Raw genomic sequence first — 27,309 nt, 5'->3', positions numbered from 1 at the left:
CAATATTACAATATTAGATTGATTTACACTAAAGCATTAAGGAAATAGTACATAAGCATAAACACTCACATGGGTCGACTGCTCAGGTGTCACTGAAGGACTCATCCAAGTACTGCTGGCTGAAGAAGAGGTCAGGGGCTGCACCTGGACAAAAATGGATTTGACTTTATGGTTTGGAGAGCAGTGTTGCATAAATACAGCCCATCAGTGCAATTGTGTGTCAACATTAAAGATGTCACAAACATCTCGCCCCCCCTGATAATCAAAATACAGTATTAGGTCAAACGTTGTTTTCTGAGATGTCAGATTCATTGTCGTTGACAGTTAAGATGGACTACTTCAGTCCTGCTTGAATTATTGATGAAGTCAATTCAGTCTAGACATCACTGAACACCTCTCAAATCTTAGGGTTGGATTATGACCATTTTAATTGCTTTTGATTCATCACTCAATGTACTTTCTATGAAGAATGACATTTCACACTGATCAAACTCTAAATGGAAGTTTATTCAGAACAAAGTTGAAAGGAAGTACAAAATAACAATAATTACATTCTAACTAAATGGCGTTCTGATACAGTACATATCACACAGGAGTTAAATAGTAAATTTTCAGTTAATAACTTTAACTTTACCTTTCTTTACTCTATTTTAAAACAATTAAAGTATTACAGTAAATTATAGGTCAAACTGCAATGCTTGTGAGTCAGTCTATGTAGGTACAATATCATTAAGTAATATCATATAATAGAGATAATAATAAGAAGAAAAGTAGTAATAATAGTAATAATAATAGTAATAATATTAATAGTAGTTATAGTGGTGTAATACTACAATGAATTGAAATGCAGGTTTGCTTCCAGACCATGAGTGTGGAAGTCTCTCTGGCAGATCAGTGTGGTGTCTGGCTGCAGACTGTCCAGGCTGCCATGGAGAGCCCTGTAGTGGAGATCTGTTGAAACATCATATACTGGATGAGAGGACGTTTGAGAGGAAATCAATGTATCCTATATGACCAGGCCTTGCCATTATGATTTAGATTATTCAAAAGACTGGGTCTAGACTCTGTAAAAAGGGAAGGAGTTAAAGGGAGGAAAGAGTAATGCAGTAGGTTGAGCCTTACTCAATATTCAGAACAATGCAACAGAATAAAGGGGTTGTTAGACCGCTCATCTGTGTGTGTTCTACTGAGGATGGGCCTCTGGGAGATAACACTGACAGGAGATTTACGATGTCTTTGGGGATACCGCATTCCAGAGCATGAGTTAATGTATTCTGTTCTATACGGTACTAGGGAGACATGTATGGAGTTGGGGGGCCAGACACTGATCTCTACACAATGAAAACTGTTTTTACAGCAGATACTGTCTGCTGTGAATTATAAGTATCCTTCATACAAATCTTAACCTTGTGACCCATTCTATACTTCTGGTGTTCATCATGTAGGTTGAAAGGGGTGTATCTTGGCTATTAAAGACCTTTGTACTTTTGTCTCGGGGCTCTCAACAAATCATCTGAGGGCGATTCGTCGACCAGCCATTATACTCGTAGAGCACTCAATTGATTCACTGTATATGTGTGCGTTGTATTGACTTACTCCCTTGTTAATATTTGATTAAAGATTTAGTTTAAGTATAATTATAGTTTAAGTTTGTCTCTTCTCATGTGATAGTAAAGAAATTAATGACCACACAGGAAAGGAAAATTGTTACATTTGTGCACTTATCAAGAGAACATAACAGGTCATACCTTCTGGCTCTGATCTGTTAGACTCACTAAACAAGCATGCATCATTTTCAAATGAGTGTTGGAGTGTGACCCTGGCTAACCGTAAATTTAAAAAAACAAGAACATCTTAATATAAGGAATTTGCAATGATTTCTACTTTTACTTTTGATACTTAAGTGTATTTTAGCAATAACATTTACTTTTGACACTTAAGTATTTTTAGGCCAGCATCCCGGAGTTGCCTCTTCACTGATGACATTGAGACTGGTGTTTCGCGGATACGATTTAATGAAGCTGCCAGTTGAGGGCTTGTGAAGCATCTGTTTCTCAAACTAGACACGCTAAGGTACTTGTCTTCTTGCTCAGTTGCGCACCGGGGCCTCCCACTCCTCTTTCTATTCTGGTTAGGGCCAGTTTGCACTGTTCTGTGAAGGGAGTAGTACACAGCGTTGTATGAGATCTTCAGTTTCTTGGCAATTCATCACATGGAATAGCCTTCATTTCTCAGAACAAGAATAGACTGTCGAGTTTCAGAAGAAATGTCTTTGTTTCTGGCCATTTTGAGCCTGTAATTGAACCCTCAAATGCTGATGCTCCAGTCTAAAGAATTTGATTGCTTTTTTAAATCAGCACAACATTTTTCAGCTGTGCTAACATAATTGCTAAAGGGTATCTAATGATGAATCCATGTCTGACTCTCACCAGGATTGAGTGGAGAAGTTGTACTACTGGGGGAGGATGTGGGCTTCCTGTCAGGGGAGGTGGGACCTGATGAAGTGGTAGTTGATATGGTGGTGGACTATCCATTAGCAGTGGTAGTTGGTGAGGTGGTGGACTGTCCAGTAGTAGTGGTAGTTGGTGAGGTGGTGGACTGTCCAGTAGTAGTGGTAGTTGGTGAAGTGGTGGACTGTCCAGTAGTAGTGGTAGTTGGTGAGGTGGTGGACTGTCCCTTAGTAGTGGTAGTTGGTGAGGTGGTGGACTGTCCAGTAGTAGTGGTAGTTGGTGAGGTGGTGGACTGTCCCTTAGTAGTGGTAGTTGGTGAGGTGGTGGACTGTTAAGTAGTAGTGGTAGTTGGTGAGGTGGTGGACTGTCAAGTAGTAGTGGTAGTTGGTGAGGTGGTGGACTGTCCCTTAGTAGTGGTAGTTGGTGAGGTGGTGGACTGTTAAGTAGTAGTGGTAGTTGGTGAGGTGGTGGACTGTCAAGTAGTAGTGGTAGTTGGTGAGGTGGTGGACTGTCCATTAGTAGTGGTAGTTGGTGAGGTGGTGGACTGTCCAGTAGTAGTGGTAGTTGGTGAGGTGGTGGACTGTCCAGTAGTAGTGGTAGTTGGTGAGGTGGTGGACTGTCCAGTAGTAGTGGTAGTTGGTGAGGTGGTGGACTGTCCAGTAGTAGTGGTAGTTGGTGAGGTGGTGGACTGTCCATTAGTAGAGGTAGTTGGTGAGGTGGTGGACTGTCCAGTAGTAGTAGTAGTTGGTGAGGTGGTGGACTGTCCATTAGTAGTGGTAGTTGGTGAGGTGGTGGACTGTCCATTAGTAGTGGTAGTTGGTGAGGTGGTGGACTGTCAAGTAGTAGTAGTAGTTGGTGAGGTGGTGGACTGTCAAGTAGTAGTTGTAGTTGGTGAGGTGGTGGACTGTCCAGTAGTAGTGGTAGTTGGTGAGGTGGTGGACTGTCCATTACTAGTGGTAGTTGGTGAGGTGGTGGACTGTCAAGTAGTAGTAGTAGTTGGTGAGGTGGTGGACTGTCAAGTAGTAGTTGTAGTTGGTGAGGTGGTGGACTGTCCAGTAGTAGTGGTAGTTGGTGAGGTGGTGGACTGTCAAGTAGTAGTTGTAGTTGGTGAGGTGGTGGACTGTCAAGTAGTAGTTGTAGTTGGTGAGGTGGTGGACTGTCCATTAGTAGTGGTAGTTGGTGTGGTGGACATCTTGGTAGAGGGAGTTCCAGTTGAAGTAGGGCTGGTGGTTTCAGGGGTAGAGGAATATGTGCATGTAAGTGCCTGTTTCCGATCTTGTCAGGAACTCTATAAAATATTCCATTGTATTAAAACGTGGAGCTCCTTTGTGTATGTTCTATACAACTTAGTCATAGATGATGATTAAGTGTCAACACTAGTTTGATAACACTCTCATAGGGTTCAACTTACCCCCATAGCACAGGAAAGCTTTGAGCGTAACAATTTTCTGCTGTCCATTTTCTGTCATATTCTGAGTTCAGCGTTACACAGTTTCCACCTCTCACGTGTATTGTATCGCCCCATTTCTGAAATGGGTCCCCGTTCGACCAATTCCATTGGTTTTTCTCATGCTTTAGTCCAATCCAGGTGTGGTCCCACTTAGCCACCTCATCAAAGGCATTCTGCTCTTTCTGGTTGCAGATACTCGCTAGATCTCTGCCGTTTATTGTCTTGCAGTCTTTCCGAGCTTCCTGCTTTGTCTGCGTTATACGTAACAGCTCATACACATTCTCTGTTGTTCCTCTACCATGATCAACTTATAGGAGGGAAAGTTAATAAGTGACATCAGATTTCATGAAAGAGTTAGACTTTTGAAAGAGAGGGAGAGCGAGAGAGCGAGAGAGAGAGCACGCACGCAACAGCTTACCTAGTTGCTGACACAAATACTGCTTACGACCACCACAATTATCTGGTAGCCAGTGAGATGAAGCAGAGATGACACAGTCATAACCCATGAACTCGCCAAAGTCTGCTGCCCAGTTAAAGAACATGAAGTCCTCTCCATTAGACCACTTCCACTTTTCAGTTGAACCAGACCTATGGAGCCCAATCCACACATCACCACTGAAATTACCCAAAGAGGGTTGAATTGCCTTCCAATCCTCTTCTGTGTGTATGATGGATAGTTTTGTGAAGTGCTATCTGCAGCACTCTTGTGCCTAGGTCCAGTTTTTCTCCTCGAGGACAAGACTGTAATTTTTGGCTGAGTATGTGACTGTTTAAAATACAGTGGAAAATGCTTATCAGACTGCTTGTTGTGTTGCGTGAGAAACATTACCATCTTTAGCTTCCCCTTTCTATTCTAAAATGAAGGCAACACAAACTGTTTGATAGCAGAGTAACATAGAGCACGTGACAGAGGCAAATTGATACATTCACAAACTCATTCAAACCTCCAATTTGTTTTATGAATATGGACTTGTCCTCTGCATCAATGACGAATAGTGAATAAATAGTAGTGATAGTACTGTATTCTACTCTATAGACTACAGAATATAGACTTTACACATCATTGGTCTGTAAAAGCCCTCTTTAAAGAGCTCTGATGCTTGATTGATGACCTTCACTAAGTTACACCTTCGACAGAGATGATGGAATAAACAGAAACACAACATGACAGAGGTAGATATCCACGTCTATGTTATCCTGTTTAAGAGGGCCTATTAGTAAAGTCTACCTCTGTAATTATTAGATATTGACTAGATACCACTGCAGTGTCTCAGAGAGTACCCTGAGGTTCCATGTTGGAGGTGCAGTATTGTAATTTTGGGTGTATCACCAGTTGAGACCTAAAGGAAACATTTGTTTCTGTCAGGATAAATATCACAAAGTATGTGGTAGTAGTTATCAGACTGGTGCTGATCTTCAACTTATATTTCTGCCTGAATTTGACTAAGCACAAAAAAAAGAAGCTTTTTGAGCATGTACTTGTGGTCTTTTATGTCTGCCCTTTCCCCAACAAATGTGAAGTACTGGCACCTGTCATTATTGTTGCATTTCTGCCTGCATTGACTTGCATTTCCGGTTGTTAATGGCTGATTCGTAATATTGTTCCCCAGAATATCCACTAACATGTAATATCTGCCAATAATGTAATAGCTGCTAATAACGTAATAACTTTAGTATTCATAATGTCATAAAAGTTGATAATGTAATCAATTGCCAATAATGTAATAAATATGCTGAAGGCATTACGTAATAAAATGTTTGCTTTATTATTACATTATGTGTTTATTACTACATTACAAAGTGGAGGGAAGGAGGGTGCTATTGCACTTCCATTCTGACCATGCAAACATGGGAGAAAATAAAATAAAAACACTACTCAATGTCATGTAGTCATGTGACTGGCCAAATTCTAATGATGACAAAAATATTCAACAGGGTGGCGCAGTGGTTAAGGGCGCTGTACTGCAGCGCCAGCTGTGCCATCAGAGACTCTGGGTTCGCGCCCAGGCTCTGTCGTAACCGGCCGCGACCGGGAGGTCCGTGGGGCGACGCACAATTGGCCTAGCGTCGTCCGGGTTAGGGAGGGCTTGGCCGGTAGGGATGTCCTTGTCTCATCGCGCACCAGCGACTCCTGTGGCGGGCCGGGGTTGCCAGGTGCACAGTGTTTCCTCCGACACATTGGTACGGCTGGCTTCCGGGTTGGATGCACGCTGTGTTAAGAAGCAGTGCGGCTTGGTTGGGTTGTGTATCGGAGGACGCATGACTTTCAACCTTCGTCTCTCCCGAGCCCGTACGGGAGTTGTAGCGATTGGATACCACGAAATTGGGGAGAAAAAGGGGTAAAATTAAAATAATAATAATATTCAACAGGAGTTTCACTCCTTCGTATCCCAGGATTGACCAGGCCACTTTGCCAGAGTGGAGAGGGAACCAAACGTAAACTCCAGGGGACATTGTAAGGACATTTGGTAACGTTCTGATTAGGTCCCCTTAAGGGCTTCAGCGAGACGTTATTCCATTCTAGGAAAATTAAAAGATTGCGTTAACCTGAGGACCATAAGAGGATGTTCAGTACAGGTTCCGGTTTTTGGTCACAGCATAATGTTATAATAAGGTATTTTGATGTCCTTTAGGGAACGCTAGGAAAATGGTTCTATTTGGTTCTGATAGGGACATTATCCATGGGACATTCAATGACTACAAGCCAAGGGGACATTTCAAGGTGGTCAAGGGGACATCTCATGATAGTCAAGGAGACATCGCAGGATTGTCCCAAGGGAACCTTCTCTGTTGGATCTTTGTTGAGATCCTTGTAAGTTACCAGGACAACACTGAGGACCATGTCAGGATCTTTTCAGGATGTTCTCAAGACTTTCATTTTACTGGTCATTAGGAGGTAGCGTGATGGTCCCAAGGGAACATTCTCTGGGGGACCATTGTCTAGTTCCCTGTAAGTTACCAGGACATCACTGAGGAGCATGTTAGGACCTTTGTAGGACATTTTCAGAACTTCCATTTTACTTGTCATTAGGATGTTGTATGATGGTCCCAAGGGACCGTCCTTGCGAAATGGTCTTATTTCAGCAATTTGAGTTTGGGTTTTCATTATAGTTGTCTAATGTTGGTGGGGAATATTATTCTGTTGTAATGTTACTCCTGAATCAAGCCGATAAACATAATAGTTTTTCATGAGAGTGTTTTTTAACAGAGCTGAGATTTACTTCAAGGTACAAAGTGTAGGAATACAGGTGAAATCAGTCATTGACACAGATATGGTGGCGTAGCGGGATGATCAGAATTCAGTGAACCAAAAGGTTGTGAGTTGAAAATCTAGATGAGGACATGTTGAATGATAATTACTGTATGCGTAAAAGCGTTGTTTGATTGTGTGTGTGTATGTGTGTGGTTTTACTATCCTTGTGGCCATTGTTCATTTCGTCAGCAATAACTATGGTGCAAAATACTCAACTACCTCTTTTTCCTGACTAAAAACTATGATAATGAAACGATATAACCTTAAGAAAAAAAAGGAAAACAACTACAAATGACTTCAGCAGCCATTTTGTGATGTTCCTGGGACATCCTAATGTTTTTGTTTGCAGGTTTATATCTGTAAAAACATTGCATATCATTTGAAATTGTAGAAATAGTTTGCAACAACAAAAAAATGTGCATGCAGAAGCACACACACACACTCTCTCCCTCATTTACACAGACAGACAGACACTCACTGACTGACTCGCTGACTCATTGATTCACTGACTGACAGTGTATTGGGGGTAGAGGTCGGAAATCGGAATGGCCGATTAATTAGGGCTGATTTCAAGTTTTCATAACAATCGGAAATCGGTATTTTTGGGCGCCGATTTGGCTTCTTTTTTTTATACCTTTATTTAACCTCTCTAGGGTAGGTGAGACGCTAGCGTCCCACCAGGCCAACATCCGGTGAAACTGCAGAGAGCTAACATTCTAAATACACCATTTGTTATAGTAAACATTCTTGTAAATACATGTATCTTACATCATTTAAAAGATGAACGTCTTATTAATCCAGCCGCTGTGTCAGATTTCAAAAAGCCCTTACTACGAAAGCAAACATGCTATTTTCTGAGGACGGCGCCACGAACACACAAGTATTACTAGCATTTTCCACCCAAGCATTAGCGTCATCAAAGTCAGAAATAACAATAAAATAAATTGCTTACCATTGAAGATCTTCCTCTGGTGGCAATGCCAAGTGTCCTAACTACACAGTGAATATTCGTTTTGTAAAAATCCATTTTTATAGCCTAACACGAAACATTTGTAAACCGCTTGCGTCATGATGTCCATCTCATTCAACTTCGGACGATGCGTTCGTGGTAATTACACACACTAAACAAACTTTGTCCAGTCATGTTTGGTTTCATTGCAATCCTCTGGTTGTTACTAACACAACCATACTTGATGGTTCTTTTCCCGGGACGTATTGACCGAAAACAAATCGATTTGAAGACACCAATCAATGACATCATTGCGCACCAATGGTAGGACCGGTCTATCGTTGATTGACTGTATTTTGGCCCAATGCCCACTGATCATCTTGAAATCTAGCTTGGAAGATAGCCAATGAGCTGAGGTAAATGGCAATATGTAATGGTTATATGTTTGAAGACCAGCCTTTGTCGTAAACTCTGGCGTAAAAGAGGTTCATTCGCCATTGCAAATCCTACTTGACGGAGCCACGGGTGTTACGCATAGCAGTACATATTCATTAGCATTTTCAACAGGTTTATTTATTTAAAATATGGCGAATAAATCAGGAAAAGCTAAAACAAACTCTAGGTATACAGATTTAACCCAAATTATAAAGGAAATAGATAGATACAGCGAGACCGAGTTGCTTCAGGAAGATGAATCTTTCAGCGAAGCTAGTTTTGACTCCCAGGCGGAAGACATGTTTCTGCATGTCGAGGATGCCATGCTGAATTGGTAAGTTCTAATGCTAATGTCATTGTTTGAAAGCCCTTCACCACTTCACCATAGTGATTATGTTCCCTGTACTCTATGTATATATCTGTTTATTTTACGTGTTGATACAGGGCTCATACGTGAAAGTATTGGTCCTGATTCTTTTAAAATCTTCCACAGTGGCAGTGATTCTGATTATGAGCCACCAATGTCTGGGTGTCCATCTCCCTCTGAAGCTGGTTCATCCAGCCGGACCCCCGCTGTCTCCGGCTCCACACATACCTGGCCATCTAGAGATGTAAAGTCAGTGACAAAGAAGTGGAGGTGGGGAAGAGAGAAACCTGCAGACAGAGGGCCAGAGGGTCGTTTGCACTCTGTGTTAGAAGATGATGTGGAACCAAATCCACCAGTTTTTAGACCCAAAAGGCAGCCAGGACCTCAACTAGACATGACTGCAAAGTACAGCCCCCTTCAACGTTTTCAACTGTTTTTCACCTCGTCAGTTGTTGATTCCCTGGTGTCGAACACCAATAAGCACAGGGCGAAGAAGCAGGCAGGAAAGAAAGGCATGGAAGACCATTTCCATGTCAGACCTTTTCTGCTACTTTTCAATTGTCAATTACATGGGGCTGGTGAAGTTGAAAACTCTAAGGGACGACTGGAAAACGTCAGCTCTCTATCAACTGCCTTTCCCCATGACTGGCATGTCTTGTAAAAGGTTTCTGACTATCTCACGGGCGCTTCACATCAGTGACCCAGAAGTTGATGGGGAGAATGACAAGAAGAGAGGCACACCAAGGTCTGATAGGCTGTGCAAAATCAAACATCTCTACCCCAACATCGTTGAGGCCTGCAAGACCTATTTTCAGCCCGCCCAGAACCTGTCCATCGATGAGAGGATGGCAGCCTCAAAGGCCAGAATCAGCCTCAAACAAAACATGCGTAACAAACCAACCAAATGGGGTTACAAACTGTTTGTTTGGCTGAATCTATGTGTGCCTACACTTGCAATTTTGTTGTTTATTCTACCCTACCCTGTTTACAGAGCTGAGGAAGCGGGATGTGTGGGCTTGTGGCATCATTCAGACCAACAGAGTGGGCTTTCCAAAGACAAAGGTGAACGACATGCCTAAGCGTGCTGAGCGGGGTACCATGCGATGGATCCGTGAAGATGGCCTGCTCTTTGTGTGGATACCAGAGAGGTGGTCAGAGAGGTGGTCATGTGCTCCAGTATCCACAAGTCCTTCAGTGGAGATCACGTTGTCAGGCGTGTGAAGGACGGTGCCGGGGCATGGACCACAAAAAATTCCCCCATTCCAACTGCTGTGAAGGACAACAAGAGCATGGGAGGTGTGGACCTGTCAGATGCGCTGATAGGATACTACAATGTTCTCCACAAGACCATGAAATGGAACAAGACATTTTTCTATCATTTCATTGACATTGCTGTGGTGATTGCCTTCATCCTCCAGAAGGAAATGGCTAAGAGCTGTGGACAGCCCCCCATCTCACAGCTAGCCTTCAGGGAGCTGCTCATCCAGGAGCTTTCTAGCTACAGCAAGTCCACTGTAGCACCTTCTGTCCCCTCTACCTCTGTCCCTTCTGCTCCAACCAGTGGTGTTCATCTGCCCAGATTCATCTCTGCAGGCATGAATGTGCCTCAGGGCAAAAAGGGCACAGTAGGGAGACGTCGTTGTGCCCTTTGTCACAGGAAATGCCCCATCACCTGCACCACCTGTTCAGTAAGCCTTTGCTTTACAGCAGAAAGAGACTGCTATGGGCCATGGTACCAGCAGCAAAATATTGTGTAGAGGACTGAGGGTCTTCACAATATTGTAAATAGAAAATATGTACATAGTTACCCTTGTTAATTGTGTGTTTTATTATTATTTTATATATATTATATATATTTTTTAATTTGGGGGGGGGGGGGGGGGGTGTTAGAATAGCATTTATGTATTTTGCATATAGTGCTTTCCTTCAAAATGTATCACTGTACCAATTCGGCCACTTGGGTACATTTGGGTACATTTGTCTGGGACACCTGGGTGACTTCATGCTCAATGTCATGTAGCTCGCTCATTTTTGAAGTTATCTGTCCAAAACTTTGCTCAGCTATTGTTGCCATCTTATGTTCTTCATTCAAATCATCCCCAGCATTCTATCTGTATGTTTGGCTGTTTTTGGTCATTTGAAAGATGATGCAGCAACAATAAAAAAAACAGAAAACTATTGTTTATTTCCTTGTATTATCTTCTACCAGATCTATTGTGTTATATTCTATTACATTCAATTCACATTTCCACAAAATTCAGAGTGTTTCCTTTCAAATGACACCAAGAATATGCACATCCTTGCCACTGGGCCTGAGCAAGAGGCAGTTATATTAGGTTATGTCTTTAGGCGGAAATTGAGAAGGGGGGTTACCCCAAATTAGTTAACTAGGCAAGTCAGTTAAGAACACATTCTTAATTTCAATGACGGCCTAGGAACGGTGGGTTAACTGCCTTGTTCAGGGGCAGAACGACAGATTTTCAACTTGTCAGCTCGAGGGATCCAATCTTCCAACACAATAACGACTTGCCTCTCTCTTGCACTCCACAAGGAGACTGCCTGTTACGCGAATGCAGTAAGCCACGGTAAGTTGCTAGCTAGCATTAAACTTATAAAAAACAATCCATCATAATCACTAGTTAACTACACATGGTTGATGATATTACTAGATATTATCTAGCGTGTCCTGCGTTGCATATAATCTGACTGAGCATACAAGCAGGCATGTAAACATTCATTCAAACAGCACTTTTGGACGTTTTGCCAGCAGCTCTTCGTTGTGCTTCAAGCATTGCTCTGTTTATGACTTCCAGCCTATCAACTCCCGAGATGAGGCTGGTGCAACCGCAGTGAAATGGCTAGCTATTTAGCGCATGCTAATAGCGTTTCAAACGTCACTCGCTCTGAGACTTGGAGTAGTTGTTCTCCTTGCTCTGCATGGGTAACGCTGCTTCGATTGTGGCTGTTGTCGTTGTGTTGCTGTTTCGAGCCCAGGGAGGAGCGAGGAGAGTGACGGAAGCTATACTGTTACACGGGCAATACTAAAGTGCCTATAAGAACATCCAATAGTCAAAGGTTAATGAAATACAAATGGTATAGAGGGAAATAGTCCTATAATTCCTATAATAACTACAACCTAAAACGTCTTACCTGGGAATATTGAAGACTCATGTTAAAAGGAACCACCAGCTTTCATATGTTCTCATGTTCTGAGCAAGGAACTGAAACGTTAGCTTTCTTACATAGCACATATTGCACTTTTACTTTCTTCTCCAACACTTTGTTTTTGCATTATTTAAACCAAATTGAACGTTTCATTATTTACTTTAGGCTAAATTGATTTATGTATTATATTAAGTTAAAATAAGTGTTCATTCAGTATTGTTGTAATTGTCATTATTACAAATAAATAAAAATCGTCAGATTAATCGGTATCGGCTTTTTTGGTCCTCCAATAATCGGTATCGGCGTTGAGAAATCATAATCAGTCGACCTCTAATTGGGGGGCTCAATTGTGTCATTTGAAAGTCTTGATATTACTGCTAAAGTCCAGTTTAGAGCTACAGTATGGTTCAGGAATGTGGTTTGGTGTGTAGTCAGCTATTACTGAAGCATAACACTTCGATATGCTTGAAATAAAAAAAGAGTGAATATTATATTGGTTAAAGTTATTACACAATTCATGGGAAAAGATATACCCACTTCATAATGTAATAATCAACACAATGCAATAATTATCACATTATGCACGTTGTGCGATCAGCGTATTTATTACATTATCAGCATTTATTACATTAGAAATGAAAAAGTTATTACATTGTCAGCAGCTATTACATTGTCATTTTATTACATTATCAGGCTGTATATTATTACCTTCAGGCTGTATTGTTCAATGTAGTACATGTTGTGTCCAGGGACTTTGACAAAGCAGCAGTAGCTACTGCTGTCTGCAGGGTCAAGGTTTGAAATGGTGAGGTGAATTCCTGCACTAAAGTTACCTGCAAGACTGTATTTGTATTCGTCTTTACTGTAGGTCATCGCGTTTGTATTCTTCCAAGCTATATAGTCAGAACAGATCCATCCACTCTGTGTATTATAACAGTTTTTAGCCCAGGTTGTACCAAGAATGACATTCTCTGCAAGGGGATAGCTGGACTTAAGAATCACAGTCCCTCCAGTAGACACCTCAGTCCCCATCACTGGTGAGAACCTGGCTGCTGTGGGGTCAATGGTCACATCAGAAAGAAGTTACTAAAATCCCTGTCTATCCCTGTTTTTTTTATATACTGTAGATTGTGACAATAAACATTGGGACTTTGTTATTTACTTTTAAAAAATGACTTGAATATCATATTACATTGTCCACGCAAGCAGGTTGCCCTGTTTTAAGAGCAGATTGCATATGTATCTTGTGAATATTCCTGAAAGTTTCAAAAGCTAACAGGGATATCCCCTCCTTTTGCAATCATATTCCTCCTAAAAACAATATTACAACATAATGCTGAGGACATTGAGGCCCATACACTATATTGTCAATGAGAGGCACAGAATTGCATTTCACTATATGATAGTATACTGTGTCATGAATATTCTTTGAAAAGGCTCCAATAAGCTATGGTTAAAATGACACTCATTGTACGTATCTGGATGTTGACAGTTTCTGCACCACTACCCACCTACTTTGAATACATGGTCAACTAGATAAGTCATAGCAGGTTGGTTTATAATACCAAGAGAGGAATATTCATCCCATCTGATATCTTACCCAGTAGCAGGTGCAGAAATACAGGCTGCATCGTGGCCACTGTGAAGAGATGACGTAATTTAAAGCTAAAAATCATTAAATTAAACAAAGTTTCCCTCCCACCTCTGTTTCTGTTAATAGCCGAGGGATGGGCCTGAATAAATGAGTTTAGAGAGGTGTCTGTCTCTCCTCCCTCTCTGCTGACCAGGTAACCAGGGGTGCTTTCAAATTGATTCAATGTTTGCTACATTTTCTGAAGGTTGGCACTGAAAGACATGTTTCCCCAAACGGTGCGCACCATTCAGCCTTTGAGGTCTGTTTGCTCCAGTTTGGAGGGTGTGGCCTGACCAATATGGGTGTGACCATTTTCGAAATCACAAAACTCAGCACACTACACAGTATTCACACTCTGGGCCACCATATACAAAACATTTTTCAAGTGGTTGTTCAGTACAGTACCATTTCTGATGAATTCAACATTGCACACCATTATATCATACTGAATGCACCCCAGGTGAATCTGAAAGTTATGCTCTTTGTAAAATTATATTTCACCTTTACTAGGTAGGCTAGTTGAGAACAAGTTCTCATTTACAACTGCAACCTGGCCAAGATAAAGCAAAGCAGTGCGACAAACAGAGTTACACATGGAATAAACAAACATATAACATATTCAATAAGTAGTGACTGCAGGTGTCAGGCGCAGAGAACAGGGTAGTTCAAAAGATGTGGATCTTTAATATTCAAAAAGAAACAGGAGAGACGGTCACGCCACACACACACACAAGGGCGTGTAAAGTCCCAGTCCAAACAAACAGGACCAAACTGATCGGAAAAAAGAAACCACAAGAATAATCAAACACCATAAACAGAAAGACAAGCCCGCACAAAAGCCGGCGGGCCTACTGGGTTTAAATAGCCCACAACCAAACCTAAACACAAAACAGGTGCAACTAATCAGACAACTAAATGAAACAGAAAAGGGGATCGGTGGCAGCTAGTAGGCCGGCGACGACAACCGCCGCCCCCCGAACAGGCACCATCTTCGGCGGGATTCGTGACAATAACACAATAGAAAATAAAGTCTATATACAGTGTGCGCACATGAGGTAAGATAAGGGAGGTAAGGCAGTAAATAGGCCATAGTGGCGAAATAATTACAATTTAGCAATTAAACACTGGAGTGATAGATGTGCAGAAGATGAACGTGCAAGTACGGATACTGGGGTGCGAAGGAGCAAAAAAATACTGTATATAACGGTATGGGGATGAGGTAATTGGATGGGCTATTTACAGATGGGCTATGCACAGATGCAGTGATCTGTGAGCTGCTCTGACAGCTGGTGCCTAAAGTTAGTGAGGGCTCTGACCCCTCCATGTAAAAAGAATCCCTGACCAATAGGTCTAATGTATTTTGTCTATTATTACATTAGTTTACATTGTTTTTTTAGAAATACAGTACATTTACGGTGCTTGAGCGAATGAACATTCTGGTTATTGTATCAAGTTCACATTTGTCTCAATAATTTGCAGTACATTTGGTAACCAGCGAACTTTGTATTTACATTGGACATGTGCCTCACTAAAGAGTCTGGTACAAAACAATATCCACTGACCTCTGATATACGAGATATGAAGACATGTGGTTAAAAAACAAAGAACTTGAATTGTAACCTATATGGCAGACTAGTCCATAACTGTGTAAACAAGGTGCAACGTAATTCTGGATGTACAAGAGCCCATAGTTCCTGATCTGGACACGTTGTAGTCCATACTGATAGCTTATTTATTGGAGTTCAATGCTAGAGAACAAGTCATTAGAGACCAGGAAGTTAAACCACATCCTATGTTGATTTGGATAAAATAATTTGCTAAATAACTTGGCCAACATGAAATGGTGTCAAAACCTTTAAGCCTTTGTTAACTGATTGCTGGAGGTTGGTTTATCAGGTAATATATAACAGCCATCAACTACATGAATAAGGGCAAGAACCCCACACCTCTTCCCTGCTATCCATGAGCCAGTGTTTATGACCGCAATAGCTGACACAGTCAACAAACCATGACACCAGGGAAAATTATAATATCCAAATCTTGTTTAGGTTCATGACATGCCTATCTGTCATATGTAGGCACCTAATTATTATAATGATGTTACAACAGTCTCCATCTTTACAGTTCTCTGAACCATACCACCATGATGTGGGCACATAGTTCTACATTGTTTCGATTTGTGCCTCCATCTCACCATTCATGCAAGAGGGTGAAAATTATGGTAATACGGTTGTCACTAATCAAACATTTTATTTAAGAATGTCGACAGTAACATCCATAAGTGAGTGTGAATGAAATAAACTGATGAAGTGGCTTGGTAAGACCAGGTTAGAGTAGAGTTGTAGTGTACCAAGACTAAAGACTAGTTCTTGTTGGATGCTAACAGCCAATTGGTTTCCAGCTAGACAGTGAGGTGGACAAGAATGCAATGTATTGTAGCACCAAAAACCATCCCAGCGGAGGGCAAAACACATCAATAGAGAACTGGCAAAAGTATGTTTTTGTCATGAACTCATACTGGATGAGAGTCCTCTGATGTCTGCCGAACCAAAGATTGCTTGGGGTGCTCGACAGTCACCTTTATAGGGTAGGTTACCTGACCGGGAGGCCATCTTGGTTCAGGAAATGTCATTTGATAGTGTATTCACATCGATGAATTCATGAAGTGTGTAACATATATTTATCATTATGAAGAATTCTACACTCTGCAAATCCCTCACTAAAACATGTTACTAAACATGTTTTAACTACAATCTTGAAAATTCACAAATATCCTTTTTATTACCCTTCTCTTCACTGTACAACAAGCTTATTATACCCTGTACAACGAACGTATTATAATACTACATTCATACACCAACAAATGCTCTGTCTGTTGCCAGTTTGTTTTGTTTCGTGAAACCTACCAGTGTTTGTTCGGTCTGTCTTGCTCCTGTTATCTAGTCCTTCCCAGTTTTGACCGTTCTGCCTGCCCTGACCCTGCCGTTCTGTACCTTGCCCCACCCTGAGACTGCCTGCCATTCTGGACCTTTTGCACCCTCTCTGGTTTACTGACCCCTGCCTTTCTTTGGCCTGTCGCTTGCCTGCCACTGTACTAGAAATAAACTTGTTTTTTTGACACAGTCTGCATCTGGCTCATACCTGAAACTAATATAAAATGTGCTTTCATAAGCAAAAACCTAACTATTTTATAAACTTTGTCTGAACTAAAATAATGTTATTTATAGAATATGTTATGAGGTGCCAGGGTTACTTACAGTAAGCTTGAATATTTTAGTTCTCTTGGACCTTCTATCCTTCTCCTTCATCATCATCATGACTGGTCCTCTTCATCCAGACCCACACTGACCTTAGAAAACAAAACACTGCTTAATTTCCATACTGTCAGTTGGATGCAAAAACTAAAAACACACTATTACAAGGGACTCTGAACAACAGACACAACATAATGGGGGCGGTTTGCATAACTGTGACACAAAAAGGCAGAGGTGGGACCAAGTCATTGTTTTACAAGTAAGTCTCAAGTCAAGACCGTCAAGTCTCAAGTCCTAAACTTTGATTTTCGAGTCCTACACAAGTAATGTGTTCTTCACCAAATGAAATACCATTTCATATTTTTAACAAGAGTAAGTTGGTATATTACATTTACGCAAATCATGAATGCATTTAAAAATATCTATATATTTATTACTTTCAAATAAACGTTATACATTTCCATGGAAATACATGGGTAGCCATGAGAAAGACTGATTTCTGATGTGGGAGATGTAGGACTACTGTACCTGCTCCAACATCTGTTCCTTTACCACTGGGTCATTGAGGTCAGCTCCTGAGTTAGATTTCAGAGACATCCTAACAATGGTCTGCTTCATTCTCTTTTCTAGAAGGACATAGGAATGATAAGACGAGACAGCTACTCAAATGAGATTCAGGTTATTTAAAATAAATAAGTAAATTTTCCTTTGAAGGCTGTAAATTACTTTGGAACTGTGTAGTAGCAATCTATGTTCTATGTTTACCAGTATGAAAATATTATCTCATAATAGAAACCAGATGAATATATAATTTCATTTAATCCCGCAACAGTGGATTAGGCTACATGAAACATTCCTGTCCGACGTCTGACAGTGCTTGTTAAAGTGAGACCCTACTGGTGCTAAAATGCCATCCCTGCACCTGTCTTACAGATATAAACCAGAATAACCCCAATAAGATATTGTATCCTGTCTGGTCTAGCAGTAATGACACAACCTCTGGAACAGGTTCACCTCCAATTGACTCAAATGATGTCAATTAGCCTATCAGAAGCTTCTAAAGCCATGACATCATGTTCTGGAATTTTCCAAGTTGTTTAAAGGCACAGTCAACTTAGTGTATGTAAACTTCTGATCCACTGGAATTGTGATACAGTGAATTATAAGTGAAATAATCTGTCTGTAAACAATTGTTGGAAAAATTACTTGTGTCATGCACAAGGTAGATGTCCTAACCGACTTGCCAAAACTATAGTTTGTTTACAAGAAATTTGTGGAGTGGTTGAAAAGCGAGTTTTAATGATTCCAACCTAAGTGTATGTAAACCTCTGACTTCAATTGTAGTATTTAACCATAAACACTTACATGTGTCGACTGCTCAGGTGTCACTGAAGGACTCATCCAAGGACTGCTGGCTGAAGAAGAGGTCAGGGGCTACACCTGGGAGGAATTGATTGAGTTTATGTTTTCAAGAGCAGTGTTGCATAAATACAGCCCAGTCCTGCTTGAATTATGGATAAAGTCAATTTAGTCTAGACATCACTGAACACTTCTCAAAACTTAGGGTTGGATTATGACCATTTTAATTGCTTTTGATTCATCACTCAATGTACTTTCTATGAAGAATGACATTTCACACTGATCAAACTCTAAATGGATGTTTATTCAGAATGTACAAAATAACAACAATTACATTCTATCTAAATAGTGTTATCAAACAGTACAGATCACAGTCAGATACATCATTTTCAGGTAATAACTTTTACTTTACCTTTCTTTACTCTACTTTTAAACAATCAAAGTATTACAGTAAATTATAGGTCAAATAACAATGCTTATGAGTCAGTATATGTAAATACAGTATCATTAAGTAATATCATATAATAGAGAGTATAATATTACTATATTATATTATTACTAATATTATCAAAGTTAAAAAACAAATATTATAAAAGTACTACTAATAATAATATTAATAATAATGGTGTCTTAATACTATAATGAATTGAAATGCTAGTTCCTTCCAGACCATGAGTGTGGTAGTCTCTGGCAGATCAGTGTGGTGTCTGTCTGCAGACTGTCCAGGGTGCCATGGAGAGCCCTCTAGTGGAGATCTGTTAAAACATCTTATACACAAGATAAGAGGACATTGATGTATCTTATACGACCAGGTCTTACCATTATGTTTTGGCTCATTCTAAAGACTATTACTAGTAGAGTGAGTCTAGACTGTAAACGGGAGGGAGTTTAAGGGAGGAAAGAGCATTGCAGATAGTAGCCAACTGTAGAGAGGGGGTTTCTGGGATGTGGGTTGAGCCTTCTTCAATAATGATCTTAATTTTCTCACAAAACAATACACTTTTGACATGATTATTGTTTGGATCCCAACCAACCATTTCCCATATTCTTTACGCTAGAAATATTGTTTCAATGTCCAATCTTTTAATGTTAAAGATTTTGCCAACTGTCTCTCTGGGGGGGAGCTATCTTTGATCCTCACCCAGGAGTGAGAGTCATGACAAGGTGTTGTGCAATCAATCAATCCTATTTGTTCAATGACAAGCTGGATTTTACATTGATGACAGAGGGAGTGAGTTAAAGACAGTATGTCCTTACCTCATTGACACACACAGGACCTTGGAGCTGCACACACCACTGGTTTCCAGTGAGATGAAATAGACAAGACAGAGTCATGACCCACGGCGTGGACACCAAAACCATTTTCCCAGTTAAAGAACATGAAGTCCTCTCCATCAGACCACTTCCACTTTTCAGTTGAACCAGACCTATGGAGCCCAATCCACACATCACCACTGAAAATACTCAGAGGGTTGAATTGCCTCCCAATCCTCTTCTGTGTGTATGATGGACAGGTTTGTGTAGTGTTGTCTGCAGTACTCTTGTGCTTCGGTCCAGTTTTTCTCCTCAAGGACAAGGCTGTACTTTTTGGCTGAGTAGGTGACTATTTGAAATACAGAGGAAAATGCTTATCAGACTGCTTGTTGTGTTGAGTGGCAAACATTACCATCTTTGGCTTCCGCTGTTTCTATTCTAAAATATAGGAAACACATATTGTTTGATAGTAGAGTAACATAGAGCATGTGACAGAGGCAAATTCATACATTTGCAAACTCATTCAAAACTCCAACTAATTTATCTCATGAATATGGACGTGTACTGCGCATCAATGACTAATAGTGAATACTGTAATGAACACTCATGGAGAAAAAGGTTTAGATTCACTCGCAGAGCGCGGCAGATGTTTATAAAGCCTTCGCAGAAGGTAGGAATCGTGGTCACAGGCAGGCAATGGTCAAACACAGGTAGGCAGTCAAAAACAAACAATACCTCACAACCATACAAACAGAAAGAACTGAACTAAATAGGGAGCTGATGAGACCAGTTGAGAAACGAACACAGGCGAAATCAATTAACAAAAATGAAAGACAGGCTACGTTCCAGAACACAAAGAAACAGGGCTACGTTCAGGAACACAAAGAAAAAGAACACAAGGAACCTTACAAATACATAGTAGTGATAGTACTGTATAGTACTCTATAATAGACTACAGAATATAGAGTTCACAGGAAATTGGTCTGCAAAGGCCCTCTTTAAAGAGCTCTGATGCTTGATTGATGACATTCAATGAGTTACACCTTTGACAGAGATGATGGAATAAACAGAAACACAACATGACAGAGGTAGATATCCATGTTATCCTGTTTAAGAGGGCCTATTAGTAAAGTCTACCTCTGTAATTATTAGATATTGACTAGATATTCAATTGACAAAATAAATGACAACTCAAATATATATTAACTGAATGTACTCGCCTTTACCACTGCAGTGTCTCAGAGAGTACCCTGAGGTTGCATGTTGGAGGTGCAGTATTGTAATTTCAGGTGTATCACCATTCGAGGCCTTTAAGAAACACTTGTTAAATATCACAAAGAATCTCATAGTAGTTATCAGAATGGTGCAGATCTAAAACTTATATTGCTGCCTTCGTTTGCCCAAGCATAAAAAATAAGCTTCATGAGCATGTACCTGTCTATTTTTTTCTACCTTTTCCCCAACAAATGTGAACAACTGACACGTGTCATTTTTGGTGCAGTCGCAATATCGTTTCCCAGAATATTGACATTGTACCGTAGGTCCCTCTCACAACCTGTAACCAAGACATACTGGATTTCACCACACAGACCATCAGAAAGGGCACAGGATAAAGCACAACTAGGCAGCTAAAAGACACTAACAGCAGTACAGACTTAATGAGAGAACACAATGATACACAATAATAATGCAGAAATACAACAATTTATACATGGAGAAGAAGATGTTAAACCTTCACGTTCCTTCCTACTGTAAGGTAACATCTGCACTGAGCAAAACCCATTGTTAACCTATAGTATGAAGTGAGCAACACTTACCTTTAACTACCCTCAAGCTGTAGGATTGTTTAAGATCATTGAACCATCCAGGGACATAGACTCTGCAGCAGTAGCTCCCACGGTCTGTCGGCTGTAGTTTTAAAGTGGTGAGTTTCATTGTTCCAACTTCAGCGTTCATTTTTTATTTGGATTGATCTTCCCTTATGGGATCATTACACTGAAAAGTTCCACAAGTTCCTCCCTAGCATGTCTCAAGCTTTATATCCCCAAGGCATCTGCAGATAAGGGTCACAGAGGTTCCCTCCAGTACTGATTTCTCAGTCCCAAACACTGGTGAGGACATGGCTGCTGTGGGGATAAATATCACATCAGAAATAAGTTATTTTTGGGATGGTCAATCTCTTTCTCTGTTTAGATTGTGATGCTCACATCAACTTTAGGACTAGCATTTCAACTTCATAATCACTGTACTCAAATATTAATGTGTCCACTCAAGGAAAGAGTTCTGTAGATGTCATCTTAAATTTTGGTTGAACTGAAGTTCATTGTACATAAATAGATGTTGAAAGGTTCTGAACCACTACCCAACTACTTTGAATGCATGGTCAACTAGATAAGTCATACCGGGTTGGTTGTAATACCAAGAGAGGAATATTCATCCCATCTGATCTCTTACCCAGTAGCAGGAGTAGAAGTACTGGCTGTATTGTGGCCACTGTGAAGAGATTATGGTTTAATGCTCCCAACCCTTATATTGCAACTGCTGCATTGCTGTTGTGAAATAAAGTTAAAACACAATCATTTATCAATCCAAACCTTTTTTAAAGATTCCATGTAGAATAACATGTCTAAGAAAGAATTGTCTGTGTCTAAGTTTGTTTTGAAGTCTGAACTCATGTGCACAATTTCCTTCTGATTGTTAACAGGAAATGCTGTGCCTTTCCAGTTAAACAAAATGACCAAGTTATGATAAGTTGATTTGACTACCAAAGTAGCATTGCAGTTACTCTATGGAACAACTACACGGAATAAACTTTCATTAACCAAACATGCACTTTGAAAGAAGTAAAAAATATACAGTCTAATTTGAGGTAGATGTGATGTAAAAAGCATGTCTCAAGTCTCTCTAAATCTACCGATTTTCACAAATGTACTACATTTACTATCAGTAAATCTACTGACATTCACTGTCTATTTTTTTAACTCACACTGTTATCAGACATTAGATTTTACTTCTACACCTAGAAAAATGTTGCTATCTAGAACCTTAAAGGGTTCTTTGGCTGTTCCCATAGGAGAACCCTTTGAATAAGCCTTTAGGGTTCCATGTGGAACCATTTCACAGAGGAAAATATTATTATATGATCAAAAACGGTTATTCAAAAGGTTCTCCTATGAGGACAGCTGCAGAACCCTTTTGGAACCCTTTTTTTCTAAGAGTGCAGGGGCGGATTGGGACCAGTATTCGTCCATGGGCATTTCTAAAACACTGGCACATTTTTTTTTACCTTGAGGCCCCCATTATTAGCCAGATAATGATAATTTTCCACAAATAAAATAACTAGTTAGACAGGCCTACTTGGCTAAAAGTGGACCAGCCCAAAGCATTCCAGGCAAATGATGGCCAGATGGCTTGTCCGCCACTTTAAGAGTGTAGTCCGTCTCAACTTCATGAAAATACACAGAGTACTAAGCAAATAGCACCATTCAAATCATTTCAAACAGAAACTTACAGAAGGTGCTAAACATTTCTTCAAAGAAAATCAAATTGTTTCAATATATCAGAATGTTTTTTTTTTATAGTGCAGCTTAAAATGATGGCACACCTACCCAGTTAGCTGTCCTCTTCCCTCCCCATAGTTTGGTTGTGAGATGCCGAGACAGGGGAAAGAGAGAGAGGAGTTTCTAGAGTTTCTCTCCTCCCTCTCTGCTGACCAGGTGAACACACCCAGGAGATGCCAAAACTTCAGCTCCAACCCCTCCCTCCACATCAACAACACCGACCAAAAGACCCAATGTATTTTCTCTGTTATTACATTGAACTTTAAACAGTGTTAGACATACAGTACATCTATGTTACTTGATCACATGTACATTTCTGTTAGTGTATCAAGTTCACATTTGTGACAATAATTTGTAGTACATTTGGTAAATAGGAATCAATTAATTATTATTTCCACTGGACATGGGCTTCACTAAAGAGGCTGGTTCAGTAATATATCCACTGACGTCTGATTGACGAGACGTGAAGATATGTGGTTAAAGAAACATAGAAAACACCAAATATATCATTGTAACCTGTGTCAGTGAGTTCTCCCAGTGCCAGGCAAATCAGGTCACCTTTATACAGCCCGATACAAATTAAACAAAGTATATGTGGTACCTGCAGAGCTATGGCAGCCTAATCCCAAATGGTGTTAACAAAGTACAATGTAATTCTGTATGTACAAGAGCCCATAGTTTCTGATATTGGACATGTTGTAGTCCATACTGATAGCTTATTTGGTTGGAGTTTAGTGTCGTTAGGATGTGGTTTTACTTCCTGGTCTCTATGTGTCACGCCCTGACCTTAGTATTCTTTGTTTTCTTTATTATTTTGGTTAGGTCAGGATGTGACAAGGGTGATTTATGTGTTTTTGTCTTGTCTAGGGGTTTTGTATGTTTATGGGGGTGTTTACTAGTCTAGGTGTTATGTACTGTATGTCTATGGTTGCCTAGATTGGTTCTGAATTAGAGGCAGCTGTTTATCGTTGTCTCTGATTGGGAACCATATTTAGGCAGCCATATTCCTTAGGTTCTCTGTGGGTTATTGTCTATGGTTAGTTGCCTGTGTCTGCACTATTATATTATAGCGTCACGGTCGTTTTGTTGTTTTTGTAAGTTTAGTGTTTTCTTCATTAAATAAGTATGTATTCACATCACGCTGCGCCTTGGTCTCCTCCATATAACGAACGTGACACTATGTCGATTTGGATAAAACCCTTTGCTAAATAACTAGGCCTACATGTTGACTTGGTTTATCAAGGTGATTCATGTATAACAGCCATCAAATACACGAATAAGGGCAAGAACCCCACACCTCTCCCCTGCTATCCATGAGTCTGTGTTTATGACCGTAATAGTTGACACAGTCAACAAACCATGACACCAGGGGAAACTAATGATATACAAAACTTGATTAGGTTCATGACATGGATACTGTCATACTGTCACATCCTCGAGTGTCTGTGTGTCTGTCTCTATTTACAGTTCCCTAAAGGTTGCCACTTGCATGTGGGCACAATTCTACATTGATGTGATTACTGCCCCCATCTCACCATTCTTGCTGGATGCTGAAAATAATGGTAATACTGTTGTCACTAATCAAACATATTTTATTTAAGAATGTCGACAGTTACATCCATAAGTGAGTGTGTAACATTATTTTCCTCATGAAGAATTAATTATACATTCATACACCAACAAAAATCTTAGATTATAATTCGATGTTATATTAGTAAAACATTGTAAAGTCTAAATCTATCCTAATATAAATGTACTTCATATATTTCATAACTTGAATAACATTAACTAAAATAATATTGTATTATGTGTTTTAAGGTATATAATAATGTGGTTTTCTTGGACCTTCCATCCCTCTCCTGTTGCATCATCATGGCTGGTCCTCTTCATCCAGACCCACACTGACCTAAGAAAACAAACACAACAGTACAAAGACTCTCACTGGAATTAGTTCATGAACACCTTACTTCGATGTTGTCAATCGGATGCAAAACCTAACACACTGTACAAGAAACTCTGAACTGACTAAACATAAGTAGGCACTTTTATAATTGTAACACATAAGTGCTTACCTTCTTCAGGGCTTCCAAGTTCAACTGTTTTGCGAAAAACATCCCCATTGGGCAGTTCTCTCCAGCTTAAGCCTTGGATGAAGTTCCCGTTCTTAGCCAACTCCTTTCTGATCTATGAGATATGATCAAACTAGATGAAACATTTGAGCATCCTAAATGTAATACTATGAGATGTCATGAGAAGAGTGAAATGAGTGAGGATAACATTGATTTCTGATGTGGGAGATGTCGGACTACTGTACCTGCTCCAACATCTGTTCCTTTACCACTGGGTCATTGAGGTCAGCTCCTGAGTTAGATTTCAGAGACATCCTTACAATGGTCTGCTTGATTCTCTTTTCTAGAAGGACATAGGAATGATAAGATGAGACAGCCACTCAAATGAGATTCAGCTTATTTACAATAAATATAACTTTTCTTCCCGCAGGAAAGGAAAATCTACCCTCTCCCTCGCACGCCGAAAGACTGATTTGCTTCAGGTGATCCCCTAACGAAAACTCAAAATACTTGTTTGTTTTTCAAAAAAGAAGCCTGAAACCTTGAATAAAGACTGTTGACGTCTAGTGGAAATCATAGGAATTGCAGTCTGGGTGACAGAGTTACATAGAAACAATAGGTTTGCATAACAAGAGCATGGGAGCTAAAAAAATAAATAATATTCTGGTCGGATTTGCTTCGGATTTTCGCCTGACATATCATTTCTGTTATAGTCTAAGACACTTTAACAGTTTTCTATCCAATGCTACCAATTATATGCATATCCTGGCTTCTGGGCCTGAGTAACTGTCACGATCGTCGTATGGAGTAGACCAAAGGTTAGAATACATTCGTGGTTAGAATACGTAGAATGCGTGGTTAGAATACATTCTTCTTTATTTAATGAAGAACACGAAGAACCCTTAAACAAAAACAACAAAACGAATAAGACGACCGCTATATAAACAATGTGCTAACGTATAACATAGACAATAACCCACCAAATACCCAAAGCAGATGGCTGCCTAAATATGGTTCCCAACACCTGCCTCTAATTGAGAACCAATCTAGGCAACTATAGACAAACATAAACACCTAGATGAAAACAACCCCATAAATCTACAAAAACCCCTAGACAGTACAAACACCCTAGAATAAGACAAAAACACACATATCACCCATGTCACATCCTGACCTAACCAAAATAATAAAGACAACAAAGAATACTAAGGTCAGGGCGTGACAGTAACAGGCAGTTTACTTTGGGCACGTCAGTCAGACGGAAATTCAGGAAACAAGACCCTAGCCCTAAGAAGTTTTAAAGGTTCTACATTTCTTTGGAACTGTTTATTATCAAGCCTCGGTGTTCTATATTTACCAGAATGGAACTATTATCTCAAAATAGAAACCACATGACCACATATATATCTGAAAGATGGGGAGAGAAATGTGGTCGGAGTAGGCTACATGTAGCCTCTCTGTGTCCGACATGTGACAGTGTTTGCTGTAGTGGGACCCTGTTGGGGGTAAAATGCCATCCCTGTCCCTGTATTACATCCCCCAATAACCCCAATAAGATAGCAGTCTTGTGGCTTGTCTGGTCTAGTGGTAATGCCACAGCCTCTGGAACACATGTTTATGGTGTCAGAATAGGTTTGAATCTAGTCTAGTGCCCTTTGACTCAACCTCTGCCTGTATTTTCCTCTCTCTATCTGTTCAATAAAAGATGTCAGTCTTACTTCCAGTGCAAAGGAATGGTCTCTTCAGAGAGCAGTCTATCTTGTCCAGGGAGGCGTGTTCAGTCTGTCCATGGCCCTGACGGGTCAGGGAGCAGCAGTTACTAGCACCCAGTTGAGGCTCAGACACACAGTATGGGAAGGGGTCCCCATTGGACCACTGCCACATTCTGGTAGAAGTCTTCCAGTAGAGTCCAATCCACATATCAACCTGCTGTGTTTCTGTTATGCTTTGGAATGCTGTGTAATCCTCTTGGGTGAGGATGCTCGCTAAGTCATCTCCATTGTCTCGGCAAGCCGTCTGTGCCCCCTCCCACGTCAATGAACCTTGACCCATGTAATATTTAAGCTCTGAGGAAATGTTTGATGGTGTGCCTAAGGACAGAAAATACACAA

The 27,309-nt window shown here is 40.3% G+C and overlaps 2 long non-coding RNA genes across 3 annotated transcripts; both read right to left on the bottom strand.

Moving 5' to 3' along the window:
• Positions 1 to 505: 505 nt before the first annotated feature.
• LOC118938926 lies at positions 506 to 17,808 on the bottom strand. 2 transcript variants are annotated; one of them, XR_005036320.1, is made up of 4 exons: positions 17,683 to 17,808; positions 17,485 to 17,582; positions 16,960 to 17,051; positions 506 to 951 (listed from the first exon to the last, which is right to left on the bottom strand). It is a non-coding gene; the product is annotated as an uncharacterized LOC118938926 (long non-coding RNA). The 2 variants fall into 2 exon arrangements; XR_005036319.1 differs by having other exon boundaries at positions 17,722 to 17,808.
• A 6,902-nt stretch (positions 17,809 to 24,710) lies between these two features.
• LOC118938925 lies at positions 24,711 to 26,128 on the bottom strand. Its single transcript, XR_005036318.1, has 3 exons — positions 25,444 to 26,128; positions 25,202 to 25,313; positions 24,711 to 25,035 (listed from the first exon to the last, which is right to left on the bottom strand). It is a non-coding gene; the product is annotated as an uncharacterized LOC118938925 (long non-coding RNA).
• Positions 26,129 to 27,309: the final 1,181 nt, after the last annotated feature.

This window comes from Oncorhynchus mykiss, chromosome 15, assembly GCF_013265735.2.
Source record: "Oncorhynchus mykiss isolate Arlee chromosome 15, USDA_OmykA_1.1, whole genome shotgun sequence".
Classification (NCBI taxonomy): Eukaryota; Metazoa; Chordata; class Actinopteri; order Salmoniformes; family Salmonidae; genus Oncorhynchus; species Oncorhynchus mykiss.
Note: the sequence above shows the minus strand (reverse complement) of the source record. Positions and strands in the feature narration are given on the sequence as shown.